We start from the raw sequence: 27985 nt of genomic DNA, 5'->3' as shown, positions 1-27985 counted from the left end.
TTGACGAGTAGGACTATCAAGTGGAGATATAAGCTTCTTTCCATTATGCACAAAATCTTGATCATGCAAACCATATACATCATCGTCAATCAATCTGCTTTTGAGCTTCCATCCACACCAATCGATGAAGAACTGCTGATCACTCTTTGCCATATAGTCCTCAACCATAAGCCTACGGTGTCTGCTATCACCATCTAAAGCATGTCCAATTATAGGTCCGATGGTGTCTTTTAGACTTGAATTCCACAGTCTTTCAATATGACTCCATTGAGCCTTGATGAAAATGCTATCAAAGCGATTGCAAGTGCAATGCACAACTAGCGCAAGACGGGGAAGGCTCTCATGAAGAGGATTGACTATGAGAAGACGAGCATAATTTCCAATCTCATGGTTTTGAAAGGCATTGATGATTTTCTCATATCCTTGTGACCCTTCTCCAATAGTGATAATGTCATTTGAGCAACATTGATGATTCTCTCCTTTACTTCCACAAAATCCTATGAGAGTGTCATCCTTTGCATTCCACCTGATTGAAATTTGGTTGCTTTTTTGCCTTTGCGTTTAGTGGTGAAGATGGATGGCCCTCCAAGATTTCCACTCAAGAAATCATGCAAGCGAGGCCCACCCCATAGTTTCACAACTTCAAAGATTGTCTTCGTGGACTCGGTGAATCTTTGCCCCCTTTTGGGTCTCAAAAGATTTCTTGCAATATCTTGAAAGAAGTTCCATAGAGCTGATTTTCCTCCAAAATTTCCCTGTCTATGAGCCTCATGGATATTATTGCAAAAGCGCCGCACGTCTTTCCTAATTGCAAATTCATCATTTGCTTCTTTCAAAGATCGAACTCTCACAGAGAGCATCACAATTCTCACCTTCAACCACCACATGTTTCTCTTTGTTTCTTTTAGTTTTCTTTTTGTCTCAAGCATTACATGCCTCAACTCTTTGTTGGAAAGATAATCTAATCTCCTTCCTTTCCCGGTCTGCCTATCTCCTCTCTTTTCAAGAGAATTATTCTCTCTATAAAGCCTCATGCGAAAATCATCGCACATTGGGATCTTCTTGCAATGGTCACACATATAATCTTGAAAGGGTATGTTTGATGCCGAGATCCGCAAACAATCTATGTGTCTAAAACATCCATCTACCATAAAGGTCATGGACCCATCATGCAATGTCATTTTGGTATAGGGCTCACAAAACCATTCATGTCCCATCAACTGATCTTGTAAGAAGGGCTTTATACAAATGTCACCATTAATATTCAATGTGTGCTTCCAACGTCAAATGCGATGAAAACAAGCATGAATCACCTGAGGCATTTGGAGGCTGCCCTTTGCATTGTGTGAGGAAAGAAGACAAAGATTGTTGGCGAGCATCTTTTCCAGGAAGCTTTTTAGGTCGTCCACGTGTCCCAGACAAGAACATAGATGAATGATCCGATGGCTTTTTTGACCATGCTGTGATGTGAGATTTTGCTTGGATATGTTGTGTTAAGATGGTTTGCAAGTCACTACCTCGAGGACACAAATGTAGCCACTTTCCATCATACTGGCATTCCACTTTGACAATACTTTTGTCCTTATATCCATTTAAAGTAGGTTCAACCAGCTGAAATTTAGCTCCTACATGAACAAAGAAAAGAGTATCTTTAAAAAAAATGCCAATATTGTCAATGCATCATTGCAAACATCTTCTTCCTTGTTTGTACCCTTGTTCATTGTTTCTACTTCCATTTTTAGCCCTCTATTGCTTAAGTATCGTTTTTGATGTCCTATACTCTCTAGAATGTGATATCTCAAGAAATTGGAGAAGCATGAGTATGCTGATTGCTTTCCTCCACCTGTTCCGGTTCCATAAGCACTCCTACACTCATGACACCACACTCGAATCACTGGATTATTATTGACATCCTCGGTAGCAAGCTCAAAATTATCATCCCTAGGTGGATTCCGCTCCCTCAATTTCTTTCGAGTCTTCTCACATTGAGCCTTCCAAAGCTCAAGAGATGATCTTGTTAACAAAAGACTTTTAAGCATGTTATTGCCTTGCACTTCACCACCTTCAAAACTTTGCACCCTTTCACATCCTTCTTCCACTACATCCATAGCACTATCTTCCTTGGTATCATTCATGCTTCTACAAACACGTTTGGACGATCCGCTTTGCTCAACTGTGCTTACCAACCTTTTGATACCAACTGTCTTGTTTTCTACTTGCCAACGCTCCTCTTGTGTCAAATTCAATGTGCAAAGTTCATCATCATCTTCATCTTTGATGACAAAATCAAATTCTTGACTGACAATGCCATCTTGCACAATTTCTTGGCGTATAGCACTATAAGTACAATCAAGGTCTGCTCTAACATAGCCCAAAAGATTCTTCTCATCAACTCCATACTCAAAGACCTTGATGCGAGCTTTTGATGCCATATCAAATTAAACATGTAACCTTGTCAAAAACAAACATTCATTTTATTTGTTAATGCTCAAAAAGCAAGAAACAAAGTTAAAACATGTGCATAATTACATAATTGTTGTCGCTAGTTGATAATATGGAAAGTGAAACCCTAATCAATTGGTTAAAATCCTAATCTTAGAAAACCCAACCTTAATTTTGAAACTAAAACCCTAATTGCAGTGTTCAAACCCTAACCCTAAACCTAATTGGTGACATGGCATGGCAAGAAAGCATTGAAGCAATAGCATAAGAATCAAATAAAATCTCTTGCACCAAGAAACTGATAAAAACATTAGTGAAACAGTATCTACGTAAAAAATTCTCTCACAGCTAGAAGGGCACCTTTGGGGCTGATTTGGATGGTGATATATGGATGATCTCAATATTGACTTATATATGCTGAAAACGCACGTCTTATGGGCTGATTTAGGCTGATATGGTGGGCTAAATATGGCTGATCTGAATGTTGACTTATAGATGCTAAAAATACAGCTCTTGGGCTGATTTAGGCGAATGTTGACTTATAGATGCTGAAAACACAGATCTTATGGACTGATTTAGGCTGATCTGAATGTTGACTTATAGATGCTGAAAACATAGATCTTATGGGCTGATTTAGGTTGATTTAGGCTGATATGATGGGAATATGGCTGATGAATGGCTAAGAATTTCCTCCTAACCCTAGGTCTACAGATGGCAATGAGAGAGGAAGGGGGGGGAATGCTAGCATGGGGGTGGCCTCATGATTGCCAATGATAGCTAGCATGCTCTCTATCTCATACAGCTAGCAGGTGGTGATAATAGTGAGACCTCACCAAAGCTTGTTGATCCTTGTGATGCATGTGAAGAGGGTTGATCTTAGCTGATTTGAGCTACATTTTCAGCTTGTGGAGTTTGTTAGGTGCGTTAGAAGAGATAAGAGCACACAAGATATATGCTTTGCACAAACTCGCAATCTAACTGTTGATGTGTTATGGTTCCTTCAATCTAACTTGCAAGCTAATCTAAATCTTGACTTACACCTGCTGAAAGTGCAGATCATATGGGCTGATTTAGGGCTGAATATGGCTGTAGATATGGCTAAGAGTCGCCTCCTAACCCTAGGCGATGGGGGTAGAGAATGATGATGTTGATGATAGACAAGGAGCAACAGATGAAGGGAGCCAAAGCGCAAGCATTATGGTAGCCAAGAGAGCATGATGGCAGTCAAAGGGAAAATGCAGGTAGATTTTGGTCTACATATGGCAATGAGAGAGGAAGGCAAAAAATGCTAGCATGGGGGCAACATGATGATTGCCAATGATAGCCAGCTTTCTCTCTACTTCATCCAACTAGAAGTGTTTGTCATGTGAAGAATCTATATCTGCTTACTTTTCCCCTTGCACAAGAGGCAAGGCATACTACATCTCATTTTGTCCCAGTAACCTCTCCAATAGTGCTTGCATTAGCTAGGAAGTTCTTGCATACTTTAAGAGGAAAGTGGTGGAGCAACCATCGTTTTTGCTTGGCAAAGAGGTTACCTATACCTTTTCAGCTAGAAGGTGGTGGAGTAGTCTACATTTTTGCTTGGCCAAGGGGTCATCCATTTCCATCTTGTCATCACCTAAAGCGGGCTTTTTTGCAAGCTGTTTCTTAGCCCTTAGAAGCTCCTACAATAGGTTTTGGTAAGCGGTGGGTAGAAGGAAGGAGGGTTGATACCGAATCTACCCTACCCTTTGTGCTTTCGCACATCTCAACAGGGTGCATACCTTCAAAGGGGCCTACGTTTTTAAATTTGCCAGCCTCATGGCATCGTCCCATCTAGAGGCAATGGGACACTTCCACTCCGTGCGTGAACCTCATGTGGTGATTTTCATGTGGATGATCACCTCATCTCCTCGTACAAACCTAGGATGAAAAACACAAGGTAGAACCCTTGTTGGCCATCACTGCCGATGGCATTGGCTTGCTATTGGGGATGACAAACGCTGGGGAGAATGGGAGAATGTGGGGCTGATCTACAGAAAAAACGCTGGCTAATCTGGACCAAAAACGCTGGTTGATCTGAGCCAAAGATGTTAGCTGATCTTCTAGACTCTCTGTGGATCACCCCTCCTAGGGCTGCCCCCTAGGGGCACCCTGCACCCAAGGACCTTTGTGCACACTGCTCCCCCCAAGAACCCCTACCCACTCAAATGTACACCATGCAATACCTCAAATGCGGACTCTACTAACTCAAATGGGAAATGTCGCAATGGTAACTCTTCGAAATGAAGCACCTCTGGGACTGATTTGATGCACCTTTGGATCCGTCTTGATGTGGGATTTCTAATGTCCGCCAAGTGAAGATCTGGGGCTGATTTGCACTCTTGATGTGAGACAAATGAAGGGCTGAAAGCTGGCTGCAAAAATGCAAGTTTGGCATGCAAAACGCACCAGATCTGATGCAAGATATAGAGCTGAGAACACAGCTGATGATGAAGCCAATGATGGGCAGCAATGGGAGCACTCAATGCGGCAAGGGAATGCCCAAGCAGAGGTTGAATGGGCTGCTAGAAAGTCCGAGATGCAATAGAGTGACGAGAGTTAGCAGATCTGTGCCACATCCAATGAGGGAAGGGGCTAAAAAGTGAAAACACTCGGTTAATCTATTGCCAAATGGAAGCGCTAAGCTAATCTGTATGCTGGGCTGAATCTGGCGATGGATGCTCCTCTGCAAAAACACTAGGCTGATCTGTGCTTTGCAAAAGCGCTATGCTCCTCAAGTGCTTGCGATCTCAACTGATATAAATTGCTAGCTCTCTTGCTTCCCTTTAAAGGTGAGGTATACTGCTTCAGAGGTTTTTAGGGCTTAGGTAGGGCAAAACCTTTGTCAAAGTCTATCACCTCGTTTGGATAATCACTGAGTCTCCTCATAGATGCCCTGACATGAAAAACGCAAGGTAGAACCCTTGCTGCCCATCACTGCCGGTGGCATTGCCCTACTATTGAGAATGACAAACGCTGGGGCTGAATGGGAGAATGTGGGGCTGATCTGTAGCGAAATTGCTGGTTGATCTAGACCAAAAACGATGTCTAGTTTGAACCAAAAACGTTGGCTGATCTGGAACCTTTGCCCATCACCCCTCCTAGGGCTGCCCCTAAGTGCCCTGCACCCAAGGGCCTCTGTGCACACTACTCTCCCCAAGTACTCCTCTATACTCCCAAGAGCCTGGGGCGGGCAACTATCCACCAACCCAACAAACACATCCTGGCATGTGAAAACAACCTCACACTGGCCGAGTACAGCCACAAATCAGCCCTCACTCCCTAACACATCCCTGGGAAAAACTGGGACGAACTGGATGAATACAGAGAGATGCATGAACTCTAACATCTTCATTGGCCTAGGGCATCGGATACCTATCTACATCTGCTATGTGTACTTTTGTTGATTGCACATAGATGATTTCTCTAGGCAGAGAGGGCATCCATCAAGTATTGTCATCTACTAAATAGAGGTGGTTTTGCAAGCTTTTTTTCAGCCTTTGGAAGCCTCTACGTAGTGTTTTGGCAAGCGGTGGGCAGGAGGAAAAGGGGGTGATACTAAATCTAACTCTCTATGTGTGTTTTCTCATGTCATGAGAGTGCATACTTTAAAAGGGGGCTACGTTTTCCAAGTGTGTACTCTGATACATGCTTCCACTAGGTGGACCTTCATTATCCTATGGCATCGAATATATTTCTACATAATTACTTGTACCTTTGTTGATTGCACTTGGGTGATTTCTCATCTAGTAGAATTTGGTGAGACCTTGCTAAAGCTTGCCGAACTTTGTAGTGTGTTTGAAGAGGTCTAATATTTTCTGATTTGAGCTGGAATTTTAGCCAACATTTTGTGGAGTTTGTTGCGTTTCTTACACAGAGAAGCTCCATATGTCTATATTTCCCCTTGCAGAGAGAACGAGGCATATTGTGCTATGTTTCCATCATGGTAACCTCTTTAAAAGTGAGTACCTTTCCAACCAAAAAGGGCTTGCATTATTGGATTGGAATAACTGAGGTAATCGGCATTTTTTCTTGGCCACGGGCCATCCATTTCCTTATTGTTATCACCTAAAGAGGGCTATTTTGCAAGCTATTTTTCAGCCCTTAGAAGCCCCTAAAGATCAGCCAGCATTTTCTCATCAAAATCGTTTTTTGATCAGTTCAGCCACCACCAGCATTTTGTTTCAGTTTATTCCAGCATTTTAGAGTTTAGCAGATCAGGGCATGAAGCATTCAGTTTTCAGTCTTTAGCCTTGTCATCATCGGGCATCATCGTCACAGTGCCTAAGTACCAACAGTTCCCTAGTACCCGCAGTACCCCAGTACCCATACCATCAGTAGCGTCAAATAACAATAGCATCTTAGCCTCTCATCATTTAGCATCATTCTACCAGCATTTGTGTAAGTCAATAAAGCAAGTACTTGCTCTGGCAACGGAGCAAGGGGGTCCTTGAGGGTGGTTGGAACCTGACGTGTGGTGTCGTCTCTCTTTTCTCTCTTTGTGTCTCTCTCTTTCATTCAGTTCAATTCAGTTCTTTCAAGTGAATTAAAGTAACCCTTGTGTTTGTGTGGAGTACTAGATCCAAGCTAAATCCTTAAACACTTCTGTTGCACCCGACATTGGTATCAAAGCTCTGGACGTGCTTCAGCTTTGCGAACTCAAGGAAAGAATCAAGAACCCAAGGACCTCTCTCAATTTTTTTCTATAGAAGAAGCTTCACATCCCTGCACCTGACATTGGTATCAGAGCTTTGTGTGTGCTTCGGCTTCGCGAACTCAAGGGAAGAACCACCAAGGACCCAAGCAGAACCGAGAACCCAATGAACCGCTCTCAATTTTTTGTCCTTAAAGAAGCTTCGTGTCCCTACCTTGGACTTATAAGCCTCTCAACACCCTCAATATCAAGCATCCATTACAATCTCCCATCTTCATCGCTATGTCTTTGAACAAAGATCGACATCGGATACACAAAAATCCAGATCTTGAATACAAGATTTACTTGCCTTGTATGCAGATATGGAAGGAGTTGGAGAAAGGATCCCTAAACCTCTTCTGCATTCGCATTCACATATAGTGTGTATCCACTTCCGTTGACAAGCAACCCTTCCATCACATGTGCACTTCACTTGGGCTACATGGACATGCTTCTGCTATAGTCTAGCATTAGTCTTAGCCTAGGACCTAGCCTGGCACCCTTGTGAGCTTCTAGCAAGACGTGCTTACACAATATAGTCACTTAAGCATATAAGTGTAGCGTGGGTGCTCTCTACAGTGTGGGTGTCCCCAGTGCAATGTGCGTGACAATCTCACTCAACAAACAGAAACTCTCTCAACAGAATGAAATACACGAAACAATGGATAATAACAGAGACACAGCAGTAGACCAGAACATGTGGACTCGACTAACTCAAAGGACCATGTACAGACTCTGGAGTGGCAGCACACTCAGCTCCAACCCAGGACTCACAGGTACAAAATAGGGTGTCGAGGCTCAAATGTGCATGGATGGTGTAGCATTGCTCTGTGTAAAACTCTCTGGACGACTACGTGCAAGATAAGATAGATCTGCCCCCAAAACACGACTACTCATATGTACAACCATAAGAGCCACCAACGGCCCATAAATGTCCAGCCAGCTAAGTCTATCTCCAAACTGAGTGGTGGTGGTGACCTGGCCACGATGTCCACTAGACCACCGTAGGTACCCTACCACGTGTCACTCCCAGCCCAAAGGGTCCGTCCAGTGTGAACCAGACCAACTGTAGCTAACTGTCCAACTGCCTGTCCTGTGAAGTGATTGTAGCCCTGCTACAGGTTGCCCGCCACAAGACCGCTCACCGTCTCGGTGAGAGGAAGATTGAAACTTTGAAAGAAAACTACTAGTATGTACAATGGTGAGTTCCTGGATCTGTCATCCAAGAGATAGAGTGGTGGCTACTGTTGCATCCGAAGGATCAGCTTCTGGAGGTGGGGCCATCAAATCGATTGTGGGGCCTTGCTGTATGCGAGCTCTCCTGTCAGTAAGTGTGTCTCCTAAGAAATGACTAGCCACCTGCTGCTGAGCCGATGGTAGCACCTGTCCTGTAGTGTACTGAGGACGTCGAGTAACACAGCCATGCCAATGTGCTCCAACAACTCCATTACAACAAGTCATATTTTGCATCTGATGCAATGGTGAAGACTGAAACCCCTGAGGAGGAGGATACTGTTGTTGTTGGTTGTAGTACTGAACGGGAACTGGAGTCTGTGAGTAAAGTCCCATAAACTGTTGAGAAGGACCCGTTGCTGCCTGCTGCACTGGTGTACCTGCTCCAGTCCACCCATATCCCATTACCATCATCGTAGGCTGCGTTGCCCTATTTTCCTGTAACAGCAATTCTCTAAATCCTTGGAGTTGATTCTGAAGGTCACTAATCACTTGAGACTTTAATTTCAGGGCCTGTTGGAGTGTGAAAATAGTGGCATCCCTATCCGCGATGGCGCTCTCAGCAACCTTCAGAGCGCCCTCCATAGCTGCGTAAGTAGCTGCGTGACGCTGGTGTGTGGCTGCTAAACGCTCTGCTCCCAGCTCAATGGTGGCAATGGCTTGCCTAGACTCCTGCAATATATCCTCCGATAGCCGAAAAAATGATGTAGAGTCCGATCCTGTAGAAGGTCTTGTAATAGTGTCAGGGTGAAGAGATCTGGAGAGTGGTACAGCTGGTGGGACTGCTGGTGGGACTGCTGGTGGGACTGGTGTGACAAGTGGCACTGCTTGCGGTGGACTAGGAGCATGCCTCTCTGGACTAGGCGCATGCCTCTCTGTCGAAGTAGAGATGGTAGGAGTGGTTGCCGCAGGACTAGGCATAGGAGAAGAAGCAATTGCCACTGGGACATGGGAGCTAGTCACTGTGGTAGGTGTAAAAATAGCGGCAGTAGAGAGAGGAACACACACTGTAGAAGTCACAGCTGTGACATGCATAGTGTGATCTGGACCACCTGAACTTACCATCGAATCAGTAGTGACCGTATGCGAGGAACGTCGAACTGGTTGCTTCACTCGAAGCTGTTGGCTTTCGGAGACTGGCAGGGATACTAAAGATGCTACTGTGTCCTTCACTACCTTTGCCCTCTTTTTCTTTGGCTTTTCAGATAGATCCATTGTTTTTTCAATATCTTTCCCTTTTTTCTTACAGCTTTTACGCTGCATAGTAGCATCCACATCCATAGGACTAACAGGTATATTAATCACCCAGGCCAACATCGGAGCTGCGAAGCATTGAAAGCTAGATTGCACAGATTGCACCTGAGCTCTGAATCTTTTAGCCCGAGACTGTAAAGAGGTAAATAAAATTTGATAAAAGCCACATGGGATGGTGTGGATGAGGCAGTATAGGCCTTCGCAGTGTGAGAATATAGTAGGCACGTCACATCTGGCCTTGCCCTTGCCCTTGCCGACTTTCGGATCTCTGACCAAAAAGTAATACTTGAAAATGGACCAGAGCTGTTTATTCCTTGCATAGCCAGCATGATTCGTACTGAGTAGTTCTTTGCATGCCTCGATTGTCGCATCTTTCGAAAGTTGGGAATAGGTGCGTGTAGCCGGTTTCACTGCAGGAAAAGTTGTCATCCCCAAGGCGTTACCTATTCGTGTAGCACTCAATGGGTGTCCTCTGACCTGGGGAAAAAACTTGAGGAGTGCATGCACCATATCCATGGGAATATCCGAAGGCAGATCGATGTCTGCTAATGCTGACAATCCTAGCTTGTGTAGCTGGTCTTTTGATAGGACTTCTCGAAGCGACGGATGAGGCTGCTGCAGATGGAAGTTCAATGTGAACTTGGTTTGGGTCTTGGAAGAAGGAGGCCGAGGAATTGGATGACCCAGTACCTGCCTGATGGCTTTTCTCTTCTTTTGGTTCTTTACAGCTTCTTCTTCATCATCCTCTTCCTCTTCCTCGTTGCTCGAAGACTCGCTTGATTCGGACTGCTTGTAATTTTCATCACTGTGATCAGTGGAGGACACATCAGTGAGGCCATGGCTGGACGTATCCACATCCTCTGCCTCTGCAGAACTTTGGGATGTCTCAGGTGGCCTCTCTGGAGAGAGAGCTTTTTTTTTCCTTACTTGCTTGCTTGTTCCAGCCATTGTAAAGAGAATTCCTGGTTGTGTCAATCTGCAGTGTGCAGTGCTAACTCTGAAAAAGCTTGAATATGCAAGAAACGAATAGCTTGTCCTTGCAAAGCTATGGAGGCAGCGGATGTGGAGTTAAAAAGCTATGGCTGTTTTAAAGCACGCGATGGATTGAAAACGATGGGTTCTGATTGCTAATCGATGGATGCAGGCGGAATTAGGCGAGGGGTTTAGGTATGTTAAGGGCGAGGGATGCGTATAGGATAGGGGCGAGGGAGGTAGGGTCGAGGGATATTTAGAGGATAAGGGCGAGGGGGGAGAGAGTGGTTATGGGCGAGGGGGTTGAGGGTGGGTAGTGGCGAGGGGGGAGAGAGTGGGTATGGGCGAGGGGGTTGAGGGTGGGTAGGGGCGAGGGGGAATAAGTGAATAGGGACGAGGGGGGAAGAGAGTGAGTATGGGCGAGGGGGAAAATAGTGGATAGGGGCGAGGGGGAGGGTGGGTAGGGGCGAGGGGGAATAAGTGGATAGGGGCGAGGGGGGGAGAGAGTGAGTATGGGCGAGGGGGAAAATAGTGGATAGGGGCGAGGGGGAGGGTGGGTAGGGGCGAGGGGGAATAAGTGGATAGGGGCGAGGGGGGAGATAGTGGGTAGGGGCTAGGGGGAATAAGTGGATAGGGGCGAGGGGGGAGATAGTGGGTAGGGGCTAGGGGGTTGAGGGCAGGTAAGGGCGAGGGAAGTAAGGGAGGGTAGCTGCAAGGGGTTGGTATAGAGTAGGGATGAGTGTGTTTGCGGAGAGGTTAGGGACGAGGGGTTTGGGGTTGGGATAGGTAGGGCGCAACAATCACACTCGGCACAAGGTGATAAAAGTGATAGCAGAAGCAAAGAGAAGTTCAAAGTGCTAATTTTTGAGCAGCTACAAATCTCGAGCAGATAAAAGGGAGGGGAATTTTGACTCATTAGGAGATTAAGGTTCTACAGCAAAGCTGAAAGTTTAATGGCACCAAGGGATTTTTTTGCTATTGGAATCAAAGTTCTTTGACATAAACTCTGCCATATTCTTCCCCTAGACAGTATGTCATTGGGAGTCTCATCAAGTCAATTCCTTGATTACACCTTGTTCATTATCCCAATTGCCATCTAAGCAGAGTCCCCAAGAGTCCCCAAGCAGATTCCACTTGTCAAACTGAACAAAACCACTCCGACGAGAAGCTTGACTGAAAGCTTAACTGGAAGGACCTTAATACTTAACCGCAAATAACAAGACATAGCAGAAATTGAGACAGTAACAAACAGAGCATCCATTCTGGTGGAAAGCTAGTCGTGAGGAGAGCATAACTGAGACAGTAACAAAACACCCGTTCTGATGGAAAGGTAGTGGGGAGGAGAGAGATGGGACATAGAACCTACAGATGGAGGGATAGTTGCGGACCCTTTACTCAGAGGAGTAATAGCACTTGATTCTGGAACCATTTACCAGTGGCAAAGGGACGCCTTCCAAAGTGACTAACTGGACAGCCCCCTGTGGCAAAACCTCCTATACTCTAAAGGGCCCTTGCCAAGCTGGAACCAGCTTCTTTGCTTTTTTCAAATATTTTGCCTGATAGAGTAGCACCAATGTGCCTTGCGTAATTTTTTGCTTTCTGAGGTGGCGATCATGCCACGCTTTGCGACGAAGTTGTTCCGCTTGGAGAGCACGAGAAGCTAAAAGGCGGCTTTCATCCAATAAGGTGAGACGGAAGATAGAGGCAGATTCCATGCCCCAACTTGCACGCAGACTGCCCACCCTAGGGGAACCGGAGTTGAACTCAAATGGAGCTATGGCTTCCAAACCAAAAGCGAGTTGAAAAGACGTTTGATTCGTTGTTGCTTTGAAAGATGTGCGGTATGCCCAAAGAGTGCCGTGCACAGCCTGAGCCCACGATGCTGGATGGAGATGACATGCTTTCCTCAGTAGAGCGATCAGAACCTTGTTGGTGCTCTCGGCCTGTCCATTGGCTCTAGGGTAATAAGAGCACGACTTGCGATGAAAAATCTTGTAATTGGCCAGCAAATTTGAGATCATGTCATTGACAAAATGACTGCCTCTATCACTGGTGATCTCTAAGGGACATCCAAATCTGCATAACATATTTTCATATAAAAATTTGGCCACTGTATTGCCGGTGCAATCTACTGTCGCTAGTACCTCTGCCCACTTTGTTGCATAGTCTGTAGCCACTAGCAGATATTTGCGATTACCTGGTTGAGCCGGGGGATATATTGGTCCCACAAAGTCCAAACCCCATCTCTCAAAAGGTAGCCACGCCATCGATACCTGCAAAGGACGGTTGGATTGCTTACTCGGCTTCGGCCCACATCTCTGGCACACATCACAAACCTTAGAATATGCTATTGCATCCTTAAAGATGTAGGGCCACCACAGACCACTCTGTAGTATCTTCTGAGCAGTGATGTGACCAAGGTAATGGCCACCAGTGGGACCATTGTGGGCATCCTCCAGAATATGCTCCACCTCGTGAGGCGAGACACAACGCTTCAAAACACCATCTGGTCCCGCTTTGTAGAGCTGGCCCCCGATCAGAGTGAAAGGCCTGGACTTCAACAGCAATCTCCTCTTTTGCAGTGGGGATGCCCACTCTGGGTACAGCCCAGTAGATAGAAAATGTAGGACCTCGCCGTACCATTCGGGTGTTTTTTTTTTTTAAAAAAGACTGCTATCTGGAAAGTCATCCGCAATCCCGGTAGCTTCTTCGCCTGTGTAAATGCGAGAGAGATGGTCAGCCATTACATGATGCTTACCAGGACGGAGTACCACTTCGAAATCAAACTCCTGGAATAGGAGGAGCCATCGCCATACTCGACCTGCAACCTGTGGCTTATTAAGCAGATAGCCCAAGGCATGGTGATCAGTGATAACTGTGAAGTGGACCCCTAGCAAATAGTGACGAAATTTGTGTAGAGCATACACTATAGCCAATCCTTCCCTCTCTGTGGTGCTATAGTTTCGCTCTGCTTTGGTGAGCAGGCGACTTGCATAATGTACAGGGCGATCCAAGTTGAACTCTTTGCTAGGCTGAGTCAGCACAGCACCCACAGCCAGCAGACTGGCATCTGTATGCACATGAAAAGGTAGGGCCCAATCCGAGGCAACTAGAATAGGCGCTTCAGTGAGACGTTTTTTGAGGTATGCAAATGCTTCGGCCTCAGGTGTTGACCACAGGAAGGGAACAGCAGCACTGGTGAGCCGGGTCAATGGTTGAGCCACCTGTGCATACATACGTATAAACCTGCGATGATAGCCGGTGTGGCCCACAAAGCTCTGAACACCTTTGGGATTTATGGGAGGAGGTAACTTCAAGATGGCCACTATCTTCTCTGGATCCGATGCCAAACCTTGAGCAGACACCACATGGCCCAACAGTGTGCCCTCTGTGACCAAAAAATGACATTTGTTCGGATTGAGCTTCAAACGTGCCTCTCTGCACCTGAGGAAGACTGCAAAGAGCTGAGCAAGATGCTTCTTTAGATTTTCTACTAGGGTCGAACATTGAGCACCCGAGAAGGTGGAAAAGTCATCCATGAATATGCGAAGGTGATCAGTAAGCACAAGACAAAAGATGAGATATACTATGCGATTGAAAGAAGGCGGTGCATTTTTAAGCCCAAAAGACATTCTAGTGTAGATGAAAATACCCCAGGGAGTCACAAAAGCTGTTTTGATTTGGTCGTCAGGATGTATTCCTAACTGATTGTAGCCGCTGAACCCGTCCATAAAACTATACAGTACATGGCCAGCGACATCTTCAAGGACTCTCTCAGTAAAAGGTGTCGGAAATCCATCCGGGATTGTGACCTTATTCAGAGCTCGATAGTCGACACAAACTCGAATTTTGTTGGACTGCTTCTTTGGGGCAATAACCATAGGAGACAACCATTCTGAGTGCTCTACTGGTACAATAATACCTGCTTCTTGCATTTTTTCCAACTCGATTTTGACTGCTTCTGCATACTTGGGATTCAGTTTGTAAGCACGTCCTCTGACCGGCTTAGCCCCCTCAACCAGAGGAATTGTGTGGACTCCTAGCTCTGCTGGGATTCCTTCTAAATCGTGGTAAGACCAGGCAAACACATCTTTGAAAGAGCGCACGAAGGAGATTACCAGGTCGAGTAGAGCGGGGTGATCCCATAACCAAGTGGCTAATAAGATGGGCTGATGGCTGTCAGGGCCTCCTAGGTTGACCTCTCTGACAGGGTCAGGCGGTGCAATGGTCGAGGCTGCGTCAGGTGGAGAAGATTGTGCCGCCTCTGTTAGCCTTTGGACATTATGAGCTGGCGTCTGATCAATGTTGAAATCAGCATACTCTTCCTGCAACCAACCTGATGGAAGCTCTGCAAATGGTAAATCCTCAGATACCTCAAAGTGCTCCGGCATGGGTGGAGAGTCAGATGGAGTAGAGGCTAAGGAGGGAGCTGGGGTGTTGGCCAACTCTTGCAAGGGAGACTTTTTTCCCCTTCTATGGTGGGTTATAGGCTCACCCAGGCCGACGGTTTCCATCAAGGGACCCTCTGAAGGATGGGCACCAGAGACCGGTCCACTTGGTTCTGACTCACTTGAGACTGGTCCACTTGGTTCTGGCTCACTTGGCTGACTGGGATTCTTGGTCTCAGGTGTAGCTTCAGATGTAGGATCAGGGGGATAGGGTGAATCTGTTGGCAAAGGTTGAAGAGAGACTACATAGCATTGCATCGAAGAGGTGGCTTCTAACCACTGCAGTAAGTCTTCATCGGACCCATCAAGAGGGACCGGCTGGTCCAAGTCAGGGTTGGACTATACTGACAAAGAGCTATGCTGAACGACCGGATCCATACCTCCTTCGAGACGAATTTGTTGCATTGGAGAGCCAGGAGTATGTATCCACATGGCGTCGGTTCCCCAGTAGTGAAGTGCTTTCGTATGTCGCAGCCATGGCCTACCAATCAGCAAGGGATAACCTCCCTCTACCAGGGGAAGATTAACTAACACAAAATCCAAGTTAAAAGTGAAATCTTGTACCTTCAGAGGCACCTTGTCGACTATGCCCACTGGGTAGACTGTTCTCTGATCAGCCAATGTAACAGTGAAAGGAGCAGGTCGGGTAGGCTTTAGACCTAAGGCCATCATAGTGAATTCAGGCATCAAATTGATTCCAGATCCTCCATCAACGATGACGCCGGATAGCTGGTGCCCAAGAATAGATACAGTGAGGCGAGGACTTTTATAATCGGTGAGGGGAGCAGATGGATAGGAAATCAAATAGGACTCTGAGGGCTGTACAGGGAGGTGCCCGCCACTAGGCCCAGCCCCCGGGTACAGAGACTGGATGACTAACAGGGTGTCACTTCTAAGTGTTGCATCAAGCCTTAGCATGTCGTATAGTGACACCTGCTGAAAAGTATTTTTCAAGATGGCTTCTGCTGTGGGCTTGGCGCCTTCGAACTGGGCTCCTTTTGTGACCTTAATCTGTTCCAAGTCAGCCACTGCTTCTAAGAAGGCTCCATCAATGTCAGATAACAAGGAAGTTGGTTTGCTCTGAGCAATTGGGAAGGACTTGTCCTTTGGGTCAGGTAGACCAGAGTGAGGAAGTGGAGACTGGCGAGGTGGACCTGTGGGTAGACTGAGACCAAGAGCTGCTCTTTGTGCCCGAGTAAGGACACCAGCAGGCTCCTCCACTTGCAGAGGCTTAACCACATGAGTAGCAGGTGAAGGTTGAGGCATGGTGTTCACAGTAATCAAATTTATCTTCGGAAAGGTGAATTCGGGTTGGTTCTGAGTCGAGCCTGAAGACGTGGATGCCCTTTGCCTGGGACAATCTTTACTGTAGTGATCCTTCGAATCAGGGCAATGACGACAAGGAGGGGACCCCTCGGGTAAAGGACACTTGCTCTGATAATGCCCATATTCTCCGCATCTGTAGCAGAGTATGGGCCGATTGGAAGGACGAAACGGGGGACGAGGTGGTTGCTGCATAGAATTTGAGGCTGAGGTGTAGAAACTTTGGGGAACTGAGGGAGTACTGGCATGATAAAAACTGTGGGGTGCAAAGTTGTTGTGCATACCTTGCTGCATAGGGGGTGTTGTCAGCAGAGGAGGCAACTGGTTTGATGGCCATAGGGTGAGACCATGTTGGATGCAGGTGCTAGCCCTTGTTGGAGAGAAGGACCAAGATTTTGTTGTATTTGACGCAATCCCTTGAGGTAGTAACAATCCTTATCCTCATGTCCAGCTTTTTCACAGAAGTGGCAGTAAAACCGAAGGGGGCATTCCTGTGGTGGGTGCCCTGGAGAGCGGCATGAGCTACACCAAACCATAGCCTTAGTCTCTTACTGACACTTGAGCTCTTCTAACTCGCGCTTAATCTGTTCCAATGCCTCATTATGTGTAGGCTTCTCTTGTCTAAGAGAGAAGGACCTCTCCTCTTGAAGAGCTCGTTGTAGCTTTAGGGCTTCCAGTTCCCTACGTAAAGAAGTTAAAGGATCAGTAGGACTACCTTCCGAGAACACAGAGGGAGTATCTATTTGAGGAGAGTTGTTGAAGAGCTTCCTAGCTCCCTCTATTCTAGTAGCAGCTGCGATGAACTCGTCGAGAGTGGCGTCGGGTCGGAGACTCTCTCGGAGTTTTTGCTGAGAAGTTTTGGGAAGCGCCTTCTCCACCCACTTTTTAACCATGAATTCACCGAGTTGTTGGGGAAGCTTGGCCACCAGCGACTTAGTTTTCGTCATAAGCTCCGCAAAAGTCTCCTCAGGTTTGAGCACCATGTTGGCCAACTCATCCAACACCTTCTCTTGGTAGTCACCTGGCCTAAAAGCTGCACAGAACTACTGTCTTAAGGCTGCCCAAGTTACAAAATGGTTCTCTGCAAATTGGCTGTACCATTTATCTGCTAGGCCATCCAGGGTGGATGGAAATAGTACTAAGTAAGCATCTTCTCTGTTCAGCCCACGTCCCCTACAGAGAGATACAAATCTCCTTGCATGGTCGTCAGCATCTTCTGAAGACAACCCTTTGAATGTAGGGAACTTGATGTTCACTTTGGCCAAAACACTAGCTAGTGGCTCCATGATTCCTTGCTGAGTCTGTTGCACAATAGCTTGTTGTAGAAGAATAGGAGAGAGCTTTTCTGGAGAAGGTGATCGCGAAGATGGGGGACCTGATGAAGGAATGGGTGATGTGATATGTGGAGGTATAGGTGATGAGGTTGAAGGATTTCTACAAGGTATCAAAGGTCGTCTTTTGTGATAGTACTTCAGAGGGCTCAGTAGTGGGCTTTGACGCTCAACTGACCTCCTTGTATGTGTCATGCAGTGACCTCCAATCCAACCAAGCTTTGGGCAAGAGAACCTTGAACTGGCTGAAGACTGGTCTAGACCCTACTAGACCAGACGAGTGACTAGACTAGCTGGACCAGGGACGAGGGACGAGGAGGACTAGACCAGGGTCGAGGGGTCTAGACCAGAGACGAGGCAAGTTGGACTAGGGCGAGAGGGGACCAGGCCAGCAAGGCGAGAGACTAGACCAGCTAGATTAAGCTATCAAGGGTGAAACTGGACCAGACCAACAGGCTGCACAGGCGAAGCGACCAACAGGCTGCACAGGCGAAGCGAAGAAACCAGCTACTCAACAGAGTGAGACTTCAGTTGAGGTCCCACCGTGATCGCCAAAATGAGAGCACCTGTAGCGCGGATAATGTGTCGTGCTCTCTACAGTGTGGGTGTCCCCAGTGCAATGTGCGTGACAATCTCACTCAACAAACAGAAACTCTCTCAACAGAATGAAATACACGAAACAATGGATAATAACAGACACAGCAGTAGACCAGAACATGTGGACTCGACTAACTCAAAGGACCATGTACAGACTCTAGAGTGGCAGCACACTCAGCTCCAGCCCAAGACTCACAGGTACAAAATAGGGTGTCGAGGCTCAGATGTGCATGGATGGTGTAGCAGTGCTCTGTGTAAAACTCTCTAGACGACTACGTGCAAGATAAGATAGATCTGCCCCCAAAACACGACTACTCATATGTACAACCATAAGAGCCACCAACGGCCCATAAATGTCCAGCCAGCTAAGTCTATCTCCAAACTGAGTGGTGGTGGTGACCTGGCCACGATGTCCACTAGACCACCGTAGGTACCCTACCACGTGTCACTCCCAGCCCAAAGGGTCAGTCCAGTGTGAACCAGACCAACTGTAGCTAACTATCCAACTGCCTGTCCTGTGAAGTGACTGTAGCCCTGCTACAATAAGCATGTGAACCACCTCTTATAGAGTCACTTAATAATAATAAGTGACTCAAGTAGTTTAATAGATTGTAAGCTGATCATACAAATTTCTCGACCAAAGCTTTATGTGGGTATATGGCCGGCGTGGGCCAGCACAAGAAGGGCAAAAAGCGAAGGGAAGACTCATTGCTCAGCCAACATTTTCTCATCAATTCAGCCAATGTTTTCTCATCAATTCAGCCAGCGTTTTTTGATCAGTTTAGCTAGCGTTTAGTTTCAGTTCAGTCCAATGTTTCAGAGTCCAGCAAATCAGCGCATGAAGCATTTAGTTTTTAGCCTTTAGCCTTGTCATCTTCGTCATCGTCAACCTCATCATCGTCGCCGCACTCTCGCCGCAATGCCTAAGTACCAGTAGTTCCCCAGTACCCGCAATACCCTACTACCCGTAGCATCAATAGCGTCAAGTAACAGTAGCATCTCAGTATCTCATCATTTAGCATCATTGTGCCAGTATTTGTGCAAGTCAATGAAGCAAGTACTTGCTCTGGCAATAGAGCAAGGGGGCCCTTGAGGGTGGTTGGGACCCAACATGCGGTGTCGTCTCTCTTTTCTTGTCCTTTGCGTCTCTCTCTTTCATTCAGTTCAGTTCAATTCTTCAAGTGAAGTAAAGTAACCCTTGTGTTTGTGCAGAGTACTAGATCCGAGCTAAATCCTTAAAACACTTTCGTTGCACCTGACAATTAACATTGGCACAAGTACTTTCATAAGACAACCTAAAATTGAACAGTGGCTTTGTGGCACCATTTGGTGCAACTTACAAGCAGAGTTAGTAGAAATTGAAGAGCAAGAGTTACAAGCAAATCAAGCGAGAGTTAGCCTCTAGCCCCACCTATACCACAATGACTTGCATTTTGTATAACACTACCCCTTTGAGCATGCGGGATCCCCTTTCTTGCCTCTGTCTATCCTAGAGTGCCAATGTTTTTGCACCAACTCTCTACAAACCCCATCTAATAGCAGTTGCACTCTCATAAGCATTCTACAGATCAGCTAGCCTAATATTGTTCCATCAGTAGCCCTCTTTCCACATAGGTGCCCCCTTTTTCTTTTGTCGAAAACTTCCCTTAGGTGCTACATTTTGTAGAAATACCTCATCCAGGAGAACAACCATTTCAGCCATCTCGATCAGCCCGTTGCATCATCAAACATGGCCGTAGTTGACCCATACAAAATCAGTCCTACAAAAGTCCATTTTCAGCCAAGTAGAAGTCTCATTCTAGTTTTGGCACGTGCTGGGAGAATACATACCACAACATGGTTTTAGTATGAGAATGTTTCAAGGATCTTCATGTTCTAAGAGGTCTCTACTTCAACCTTCATGCAAGATGAGGAATTGGTGATTTTATGGCTTGACTTCTAAAAAGAGCTATGATTATGTTGATCGGAGCTTTCTCAAGAAGATTATGCTGAGGATGAGGCTCTTTTAAGCCCCAGATTCTTCATGTTGTAGCACTATGCACTATTGCGCATATCTAGGTGCTTATGGTAGGAGGTCGGGGAGGGAGATCTTTATTGATCGGAGATCAAAGAGACAAACATACAATTTTGTAGTCTTACAAATTGTTCAAGACCCTTCTAAGTTTGACTATGTAATGTTAAACATCAAAATGTTGAGTTTCTCAGAATCGAAAAACGAATGTTTAAACTCCTTTTCTTGCAAACTTAATTGAGCAAACTTAACATTATCAAAACATAGACAACCAAAGCAAGTAAGTACACTTACCTGAAAAATAGCATAGGGATTCTTGTAAAGCTTGCACCTCGTAAGATTAAAAATTAACATAGTGTCCAAGAAAACTCGGCACGCCAAGAGTAAGTAGATGCTCTTTGATCTAAAATAATCACAAACACGATGAAGCTGGAGTTAAAAAACTCAAAGTACAAAGCAATCAAGCCAAAACAGAGAGACCTGCAGTCAAGCATTGCATTTATCCGAGACTAGATCACAGCCCACAAACCTCTCCACAAAGCAACTATGTCTTGCAACTGGCACCCACAAAAGACCAATGAGTGTATTCTAGATCGCTAAGAGAAAACCTGAAATTGAAAAAAACAATTGTGTTGATATGACACAAAAAAATGCAAGCAACCAAGCGCTAAACATTTGATCTAGTAGATAGTAGATGACAATGTTGCTGGAGAAAAATGCCAAGAGAGGGCAGTTAACGAAAGGACCTGCGATGTTGCTGTTAGGGTAGAGTAAGGGTACCGACCTGAAGGAGCTGATGGAAAGAGCGCTGGAGGATCAAAAATTCCCCATCGAGAGCTATGCATAGACAACTACAAATCCCAGCATTGTGTTTGAGAAAATGTTGGCGCCAAAGTCTCACGCACAGTAAAAGAACCTTTGCTTTTGAAAAAACGCTAAATTCAAGGCCAAGCACACATGGCCGCCTATTGTACAAGAGAAAGCTTATGTCACATGAATATCCAACAAGAATATACTCTTTTCAATCAACAAAAAGATGATGGTTGGAGCGAGAGACCGATCACAATGTGAAGTAGTGTGTGAGAGAGTGTGTGTGGATGGAGCTTGGGGGGCGAGGGGAGGTTCAAGAGGTTGATGGCCATGACTTGGAATACCACACAAATGTGACGGTGTTGGGTAGGTGGTTGTGTGTGACAAGCAAGAGGAAAGGCAAACGTAGGTCTTGGGAAAAAGACTCAATTATCACATGATAGGGAGGTCCTGGGAAAAATCAAATAAACAGACCCCTCCTGTGAATTTTAATAAGCATATTATAAAAACCCCACCTATCAATGAAATTATGTTAATGTGAGAAATTATAAAACCCCTTCTTTCGAACTCACGTGGTATATTAACATGACTATAAAGTGCACCCCCCGAGCCTTGTCTAGTCTCATTTTCTTCTCAGCATCATTTAGTCCAAGTGCATCAAGCTTTGCTCTTTCTTTGGACATAAATGCAGTGAACCCATCCTAAAACAAAACATTTTTTGAAACCATAATAAAATTTACATTAATCTAAAAGCATGTAGTGTAGGTATCACCTTCCACACAAGTTGAGATATCAATCCATCCCGCCAAACTGGTCCCCATTCCTCCAAATCCACTGCAGTCGCGGGAATGGTAACTCCTCTAGAATCCCCAACCGACACAAGAAAATGCCCCATAGTTTCTAAATACCCAACAAAATAGAATGAGGAAATGAGCCATTCTACATCATCTCTAGCAAACCTAACAGCCTCATGCACCATGAGTCGACAAAGTGGAATAGGAGGACACAATGTCCCCTTCTTGACATAAAACTTAGAACATCTTTCATCAAGCCAAGCAAAATTTACTTGCCTAGGTGTTTGGAATGCTTATTCTCATCATTCCCTTCTTGATCACTATCTTCTTCATTGTCATGAAGATCTTCAATGTGCACATTGGTCTATGCAAAGAGAAAACAAATGACAAGCATGTACAATCCAAAAAAAAGGATTAGGTAGTCACAAGTGTATGATTTACAAAAATTTTACCAGAGTCTCCTTTGTACAAAGACCACTTTTTCAAAAAAAAACGTACACCCTATATAGGGCTCTCTTATGAGATTCAAGGACCTTGTCTCCAACATAAAAATAAACAATACTCATTATGTTCACTAAATTTTATCTATAGTCTGAATTTAAAAAGAACCAGTCCACCCTTTCTTAATCTCCCAAACGGAATATAAGGAGTTTTAGTATCGTTATTTATCACCCAAATTTCTCAACCAAAAAAAAAAAGTCCACTATATTTAACTATCAACCCTTGCAAAATTTATAATACAAACTACACACCAATATAAATTTATAACATACACTAATAATTTACCTGTGATCTCTACATCATCTTTGATGTTGTTGGAGTCTTCATCAACTTGAGCCTCATTATCAATCAAAACAAATTTTTTAAAAATCCTGTTCTTTTTATTGGGTGGAGTATGTCGAGCTCGTGATGAGGCCATTTAATCGATAATTCCCTTAGGAATATAGCCGGGACCTAAGCTTCATGCTCACTAAAGAGACTCGAGGTTTTCTTTGCTTGCTATCCCTCTTAGGTGCCATTATCTACAAGACACATATTATATAGTTCTTAGTTTATATAAACCAATAATATAGAGTTTAGTACATATTACATAAAGTAGACTACATACTACTTACATAATATACAATAAAATGTAAACTATAGTATATAACACTTTATGTGGTATACTTTAATATGTAGTAAGTAGTATATATTACTATATGTAGTATGCAGTATATGTACTACCTATAGCATGTAGTCTATATACTATATGTAGTATACATTATATATAATATATGTAATATGTAGTTTATATACTATATGTTATATAAAATATATATACTATATATCGTGTGTTGTATATAGTACTATATTTTATATAATACGATATATTATATGTTCTATTTTATATTTTATATTTTATATATTCCATACTATGTATTAAATACATATTATATTATATATTATATACTATGTACTCTTTATACTATATAATCTATATACTCTATATTTTCAATATACTATATTTACTTTATAATCTATATACTATATACTATACACTCTATATTATACTATATATTATATACTCTATATTATATATATACTATATTTACTTTATACTCTATATATTATATATACTATATACTATGTATACAATATACTATTTACTATACAACAAATGCAAATCATGCGCAACAATAAGCTCCAAAATGCAAAGCATGACTTCATAATTGTCGTCAACAATACCTTCAAAACGCAAAAAAAAGGGGGAGGCAGAGCTCCCCCATCATCTGCGCGCGCGTGGATGATGGGAGAGCTCTACCTCCCCCCTTTTTTCTGCATTTTGAAGGTGTCGTCAACAAAAATTACGTATTTCAACTTTGATTTTCTCAAGGAAATTCGTTGCTTAAACTCCAAAAATGGCAAACAAAAGGGGGAAAAGAGCCGTCCCGTCATCCGCGCGCATGGATGACGGGGGAGCTCTACCCTCCCCTTTTTGTTGCATTTTGAAGGTCTCTTCAATGGTAATTATGTATTTCAACTTCGATTTTCTCAAGGAAATTCGTTGTTGCTTAAACTCTAGAAATGGCAAAAAAGTGGGGGAAAGAGCCGCCTTATCATCCACGTGCGCGGATGATGGGGGAGCTCTGCCTCACCCTTTTTTCTTGCGTTTTGAAGGTGTCGTCAACGACAATTATGTATTTCAACTTCAATTTTCTCAAGAAAATTCATTGCTTAAACTATAGAAATGGCAAAAAGGGGGGAAAGAGCCGCCCCATCATCCACCGCACGGATGATGGGGGAGCTCTGTCTCCCCCTTTTTCTTTGCGTTTTGAAGGTGTCGTCAACGCGCGGATGATGGCGGGGCTCTTCCCCCCCCCCTTTTTTTGCCATTTCTGGAGTTTAAGCAATGAATTTCCTTGGTACTGGCCTCATGGACCTAGGCTTAAAAATGCTATAACACGAGCTAGCGACGTCAGATTTCAACGTCTTGAAGTGCTATCCTGAGGTTTTTGGATGTTTCGGATGCATTCATGGTATTCTTTTTGTATTTTGAAAACGTCTATTATGTGTTTTCTCTCATTGCACATCACATCACTCATTAAGATTCACAAACATGGATTTTTGTGTACACTTAAGTTGGGCTCTCGAAAAACATTTTGTACGAACATGCACTTAAGTGATCAAGCACACTTTTATGTATGTACTATGAGAAATAGAATTCCAAAGAACTACTTTTGCATTTTTCAGAATTACATGTATAATGTATAATATAGCTATGTAATATAAGTATATACTCTATAAATATATAATATGATATATATGTATTATTTAAGTGTATATATATATATAATGTAACATAACTCTATATACTATATACATATAATGTAAGTTTCAAATATATATTATAATATAGCTAAATAGTATATAACTCTAAGTATGAGTATAGTATGTATAGTATACTAATGATATAATTATAGTATATATAGTATATAATATAATAAAAAATTTACTCTATACTATAATGTAACATGACTCTATATATTGTATACATATAATATAAGGTTTAAACATATATATTATAATATAACTATATAGTATATAACTCTAAGTATGAGTATAGTATGTATAGTATACTAATGATATAATTATAGTATATATAGAATATAATATAATAAAAAACTATACTCTATACTATATATATATATATATATGTATATATTATTTATGCTATATACCATATATTATATATATACTAAGTCCATTTTTTCAATGCACGTATTTGGAGAGATTTTGAAATCTCGATAAGTTAAGAGATGGATTTGACGAAATTTTGATTGGAATGTATCTTAATGACTATGACTATGCATATCTTTAAGAGAGAATATTTCAAATCTATTTTGAAATATTAACAGTTTGCAATGAACACATCAACTTTTTGCAGCTGCATGCTTTTACACTTTCTTTATGCCTTATACACATTCTCTGCCTTCTCAATTCTCACCTATCGTTCCTACTTTCTAGCAAGTGGATATTGGAACCAACTTATCAAGGCAGAGAGTGACAGTTTGGTGCAAAGTGGATTTCAATTTACAGATTTTGCAACACCACTACGACGTATGAACAATACAAATGCTGCTCTTACACAAGGAGGCTCCAGTAGTAGCAGGAAGTGTAAGTTACATCGTATTTCCAAAGAAGCACAAAAGAGATCCGAGTCAGTTGCAAGTATGGTTGAAATGTTCTTGGACGAGAAACTAGAAAGTGAACAACACATAGTTTTTCTGGTTTTGACAGAAAGTTGTTATGATGTACACATTAAGGTAGAACCTAGTTGCACCTGTCTCAATTTTTAGAAGACAGAATCTAGACATAAAGCTTTTTTGGCATATATGTAAGCATATGTACTATGTGTATGTGCATATTCTTGGGCTTCAACCAAAAGAGCACATGGTCATTCATCAGCCTACACTAACTCCCACATATCTTGCATTTTTATTAGGGTAAACCCGCAAGATAAAGCATGTGGTATAGTGAACCTAAACCTTAGAGAATGTCATCTAGAGTTATGCATTGAAGAAGATTTCTATTATGTATGAGCTGTGGAGTAGCTTTTCTAGACACATGAAACATTTTTTGAATCCCTTTTAGTTATAGAAGCATGCTTTGTGATATCTATCTAGAAATCTGTACAAGCTCGCAATTAGGGCTTTTGGAAACTTGTACATGTTTTTGGTGTGTATCGTTAATTTAAAAAGACTCTAAATCTTAGGCCAAGTTGTTGCAAGGTAATCGATATTTTTTTTTTGTGTATCACATATATTGATATCTTTGTTTTGGATTAATTATTTTGTGTCGTTAGAAAAGGCTCTAAATCTAAAATCAAAAGGCTCATAAAATTGGTTTTGATTGCAAAAGATCGAAATCGAAAGCTCGCAAATGAAGCACACTCTTTGAAGATATACTCAATAAGGAGACTACTCGATTACAAAGGAAACAGTTGAAGTTGAAGTGGATGCAAGATTTGGTGAAGATGCTAAGGAAACTGCAACAGAAGGGAAAAGTTCAAAGCAGACTAAAATTGAAGATCATGTTGATGTTGAAAGTTTAATCAAGGAATTGTGGGTCCTCACAATGTTTGAGAAACATTGCCCACCAGGTGTGCCAGGTGTTAGGGCCTGATGTGTCAGGGTACTTATCTTTTTGGACTTTTACCTAAGGTCTTAGCTTTGAACCTTAGGAGCATGTTTACACAAGGACTTTATGCCTAGGTAGATTGAAATACCCAAATGGTCACATGGCATGTAGCAATTTTTTGGATGTAACCAAAACGCAGTTTGCAGTTTGTAGTCTTCCTGCAGTCATACTGCTGTTTTCAGGAATGTAACGGACGTTGATGATGAATACATGGTAGCACAATACTTTCTGTTTCTTATCCATGGTCTCTTGTGTTCACACAATTTGCAATTTTCATGTTGTAAAGTGCAGTCCCATGTAGCCGTTTTCCTTTATATTTCATGTTTCTTGCACTTAAAACCTATTAGGGTTGTGTACCCCTAACAATCAATTATAAAATGGGTACCATTATCACTCACAAATTTCAAAAGGACATGTGAATCGTGTAATATTGTTCTCAAAGAATAATTAAGTTGTTATCCTTTTGGTAGCCTTATATGAAGCCTTAGCTTGAGCCCACTTTGTCACATAGTTATAGGCAAAGATAATATGATACTAAGATTGAGTGTTACGGGTTGTAGCACTAGTTGGACCTAAAATATCTAAGCCCCACTTTTCAAATGGTTGGGCTACTTTAATAGGATATAAGGGTATCATCACACACTTTTTCAAAAAATGATATATTCTTAAATAAGGTGGCCACCAGTAGCTTGATTGTAACACCTTTCTGGCAATCCAATCTCCCAAAAAATGACCCCCATATATGTCGATATGTGCTTCTTGCAGAATGTACAAATACTTATCCTGATGGGCACATCATCTAAGGATGTATCATATTTTCCTAGCTTATAGAGAGTTTTGGCAATTAGAAAATAGGTTTCACGTTCCTTAAGTAGCTTTTGAGCAAAATCCTTACAAAGCTCCTTGGGTCAAAACCGTTAACAATCCAAAAGTTAACAATCTTCTCACTCCACTAAGGCATTGTCTTGACTATAAATAAAAAGATATCAAGAAATTCATCATCGACTTTAGTAGGAGCTTCTCATGGGATATACAAGACAAATGATCAACCATGAAATTTTTTTTCCAACCCTCACAAAAACAATGAGGTAAAACTCCAGAAAAATTCATATCCATCATGTACTTCTTCTCATGGAGCATGGTTTGTTTGTCAGATAGAACAACGCTTTATGATCCACATTTAAAAATTAAAAAAAAATTAGCAAGAAAATAATATCAAAATTTTGATAATGCATAAATTATAGCCAAACATTCTCTCTCCATAGTGGTGTGGTTTCTTTAAGCATCATTCAACTGGTGACTAGCAAAGCTAATCGGGTAGTCCAATAAATGTCCTAGTTGACTTAAACACACCAAATCGTAAAGTTTGATGCATC

General features: G+C 43.0%; 1 pseudogene; it reads right to left on the bottom strand.

Annotated features, from left to right (window-relative positions):
- Window positions 1-1257: 1257 nt before the first annotated feature.
- LOC147444083 (uncharacterized) lies at window positions 1258-21437 on the bottom strand (annotated as a pseudogene).
- Window positions 21438-27985: the final 6548 nt, after the last annotated feature.

The sequence above is a fragment of the Adiantum capillus-veneris genome, chromosome 13, assembly GCF_014529385.1.
Source record: "Adiantum capillus-veneris isolate H3 chromosome 13, ASM1452938v2, whole genome shotgun sequence".
Lineage (NCBI taxonomy): Eukaryota > Viridiplantae > Streptophyta > Polypodiopsida > Polypodiales > Pteridaceae > Adiantum > Adiantum capillus-veneris.
The sequence above is the reverse complement of the archived record's forward strand: the minus strand, read 5'-3'. Positions and strand labels throughout refer to the sequence as shown.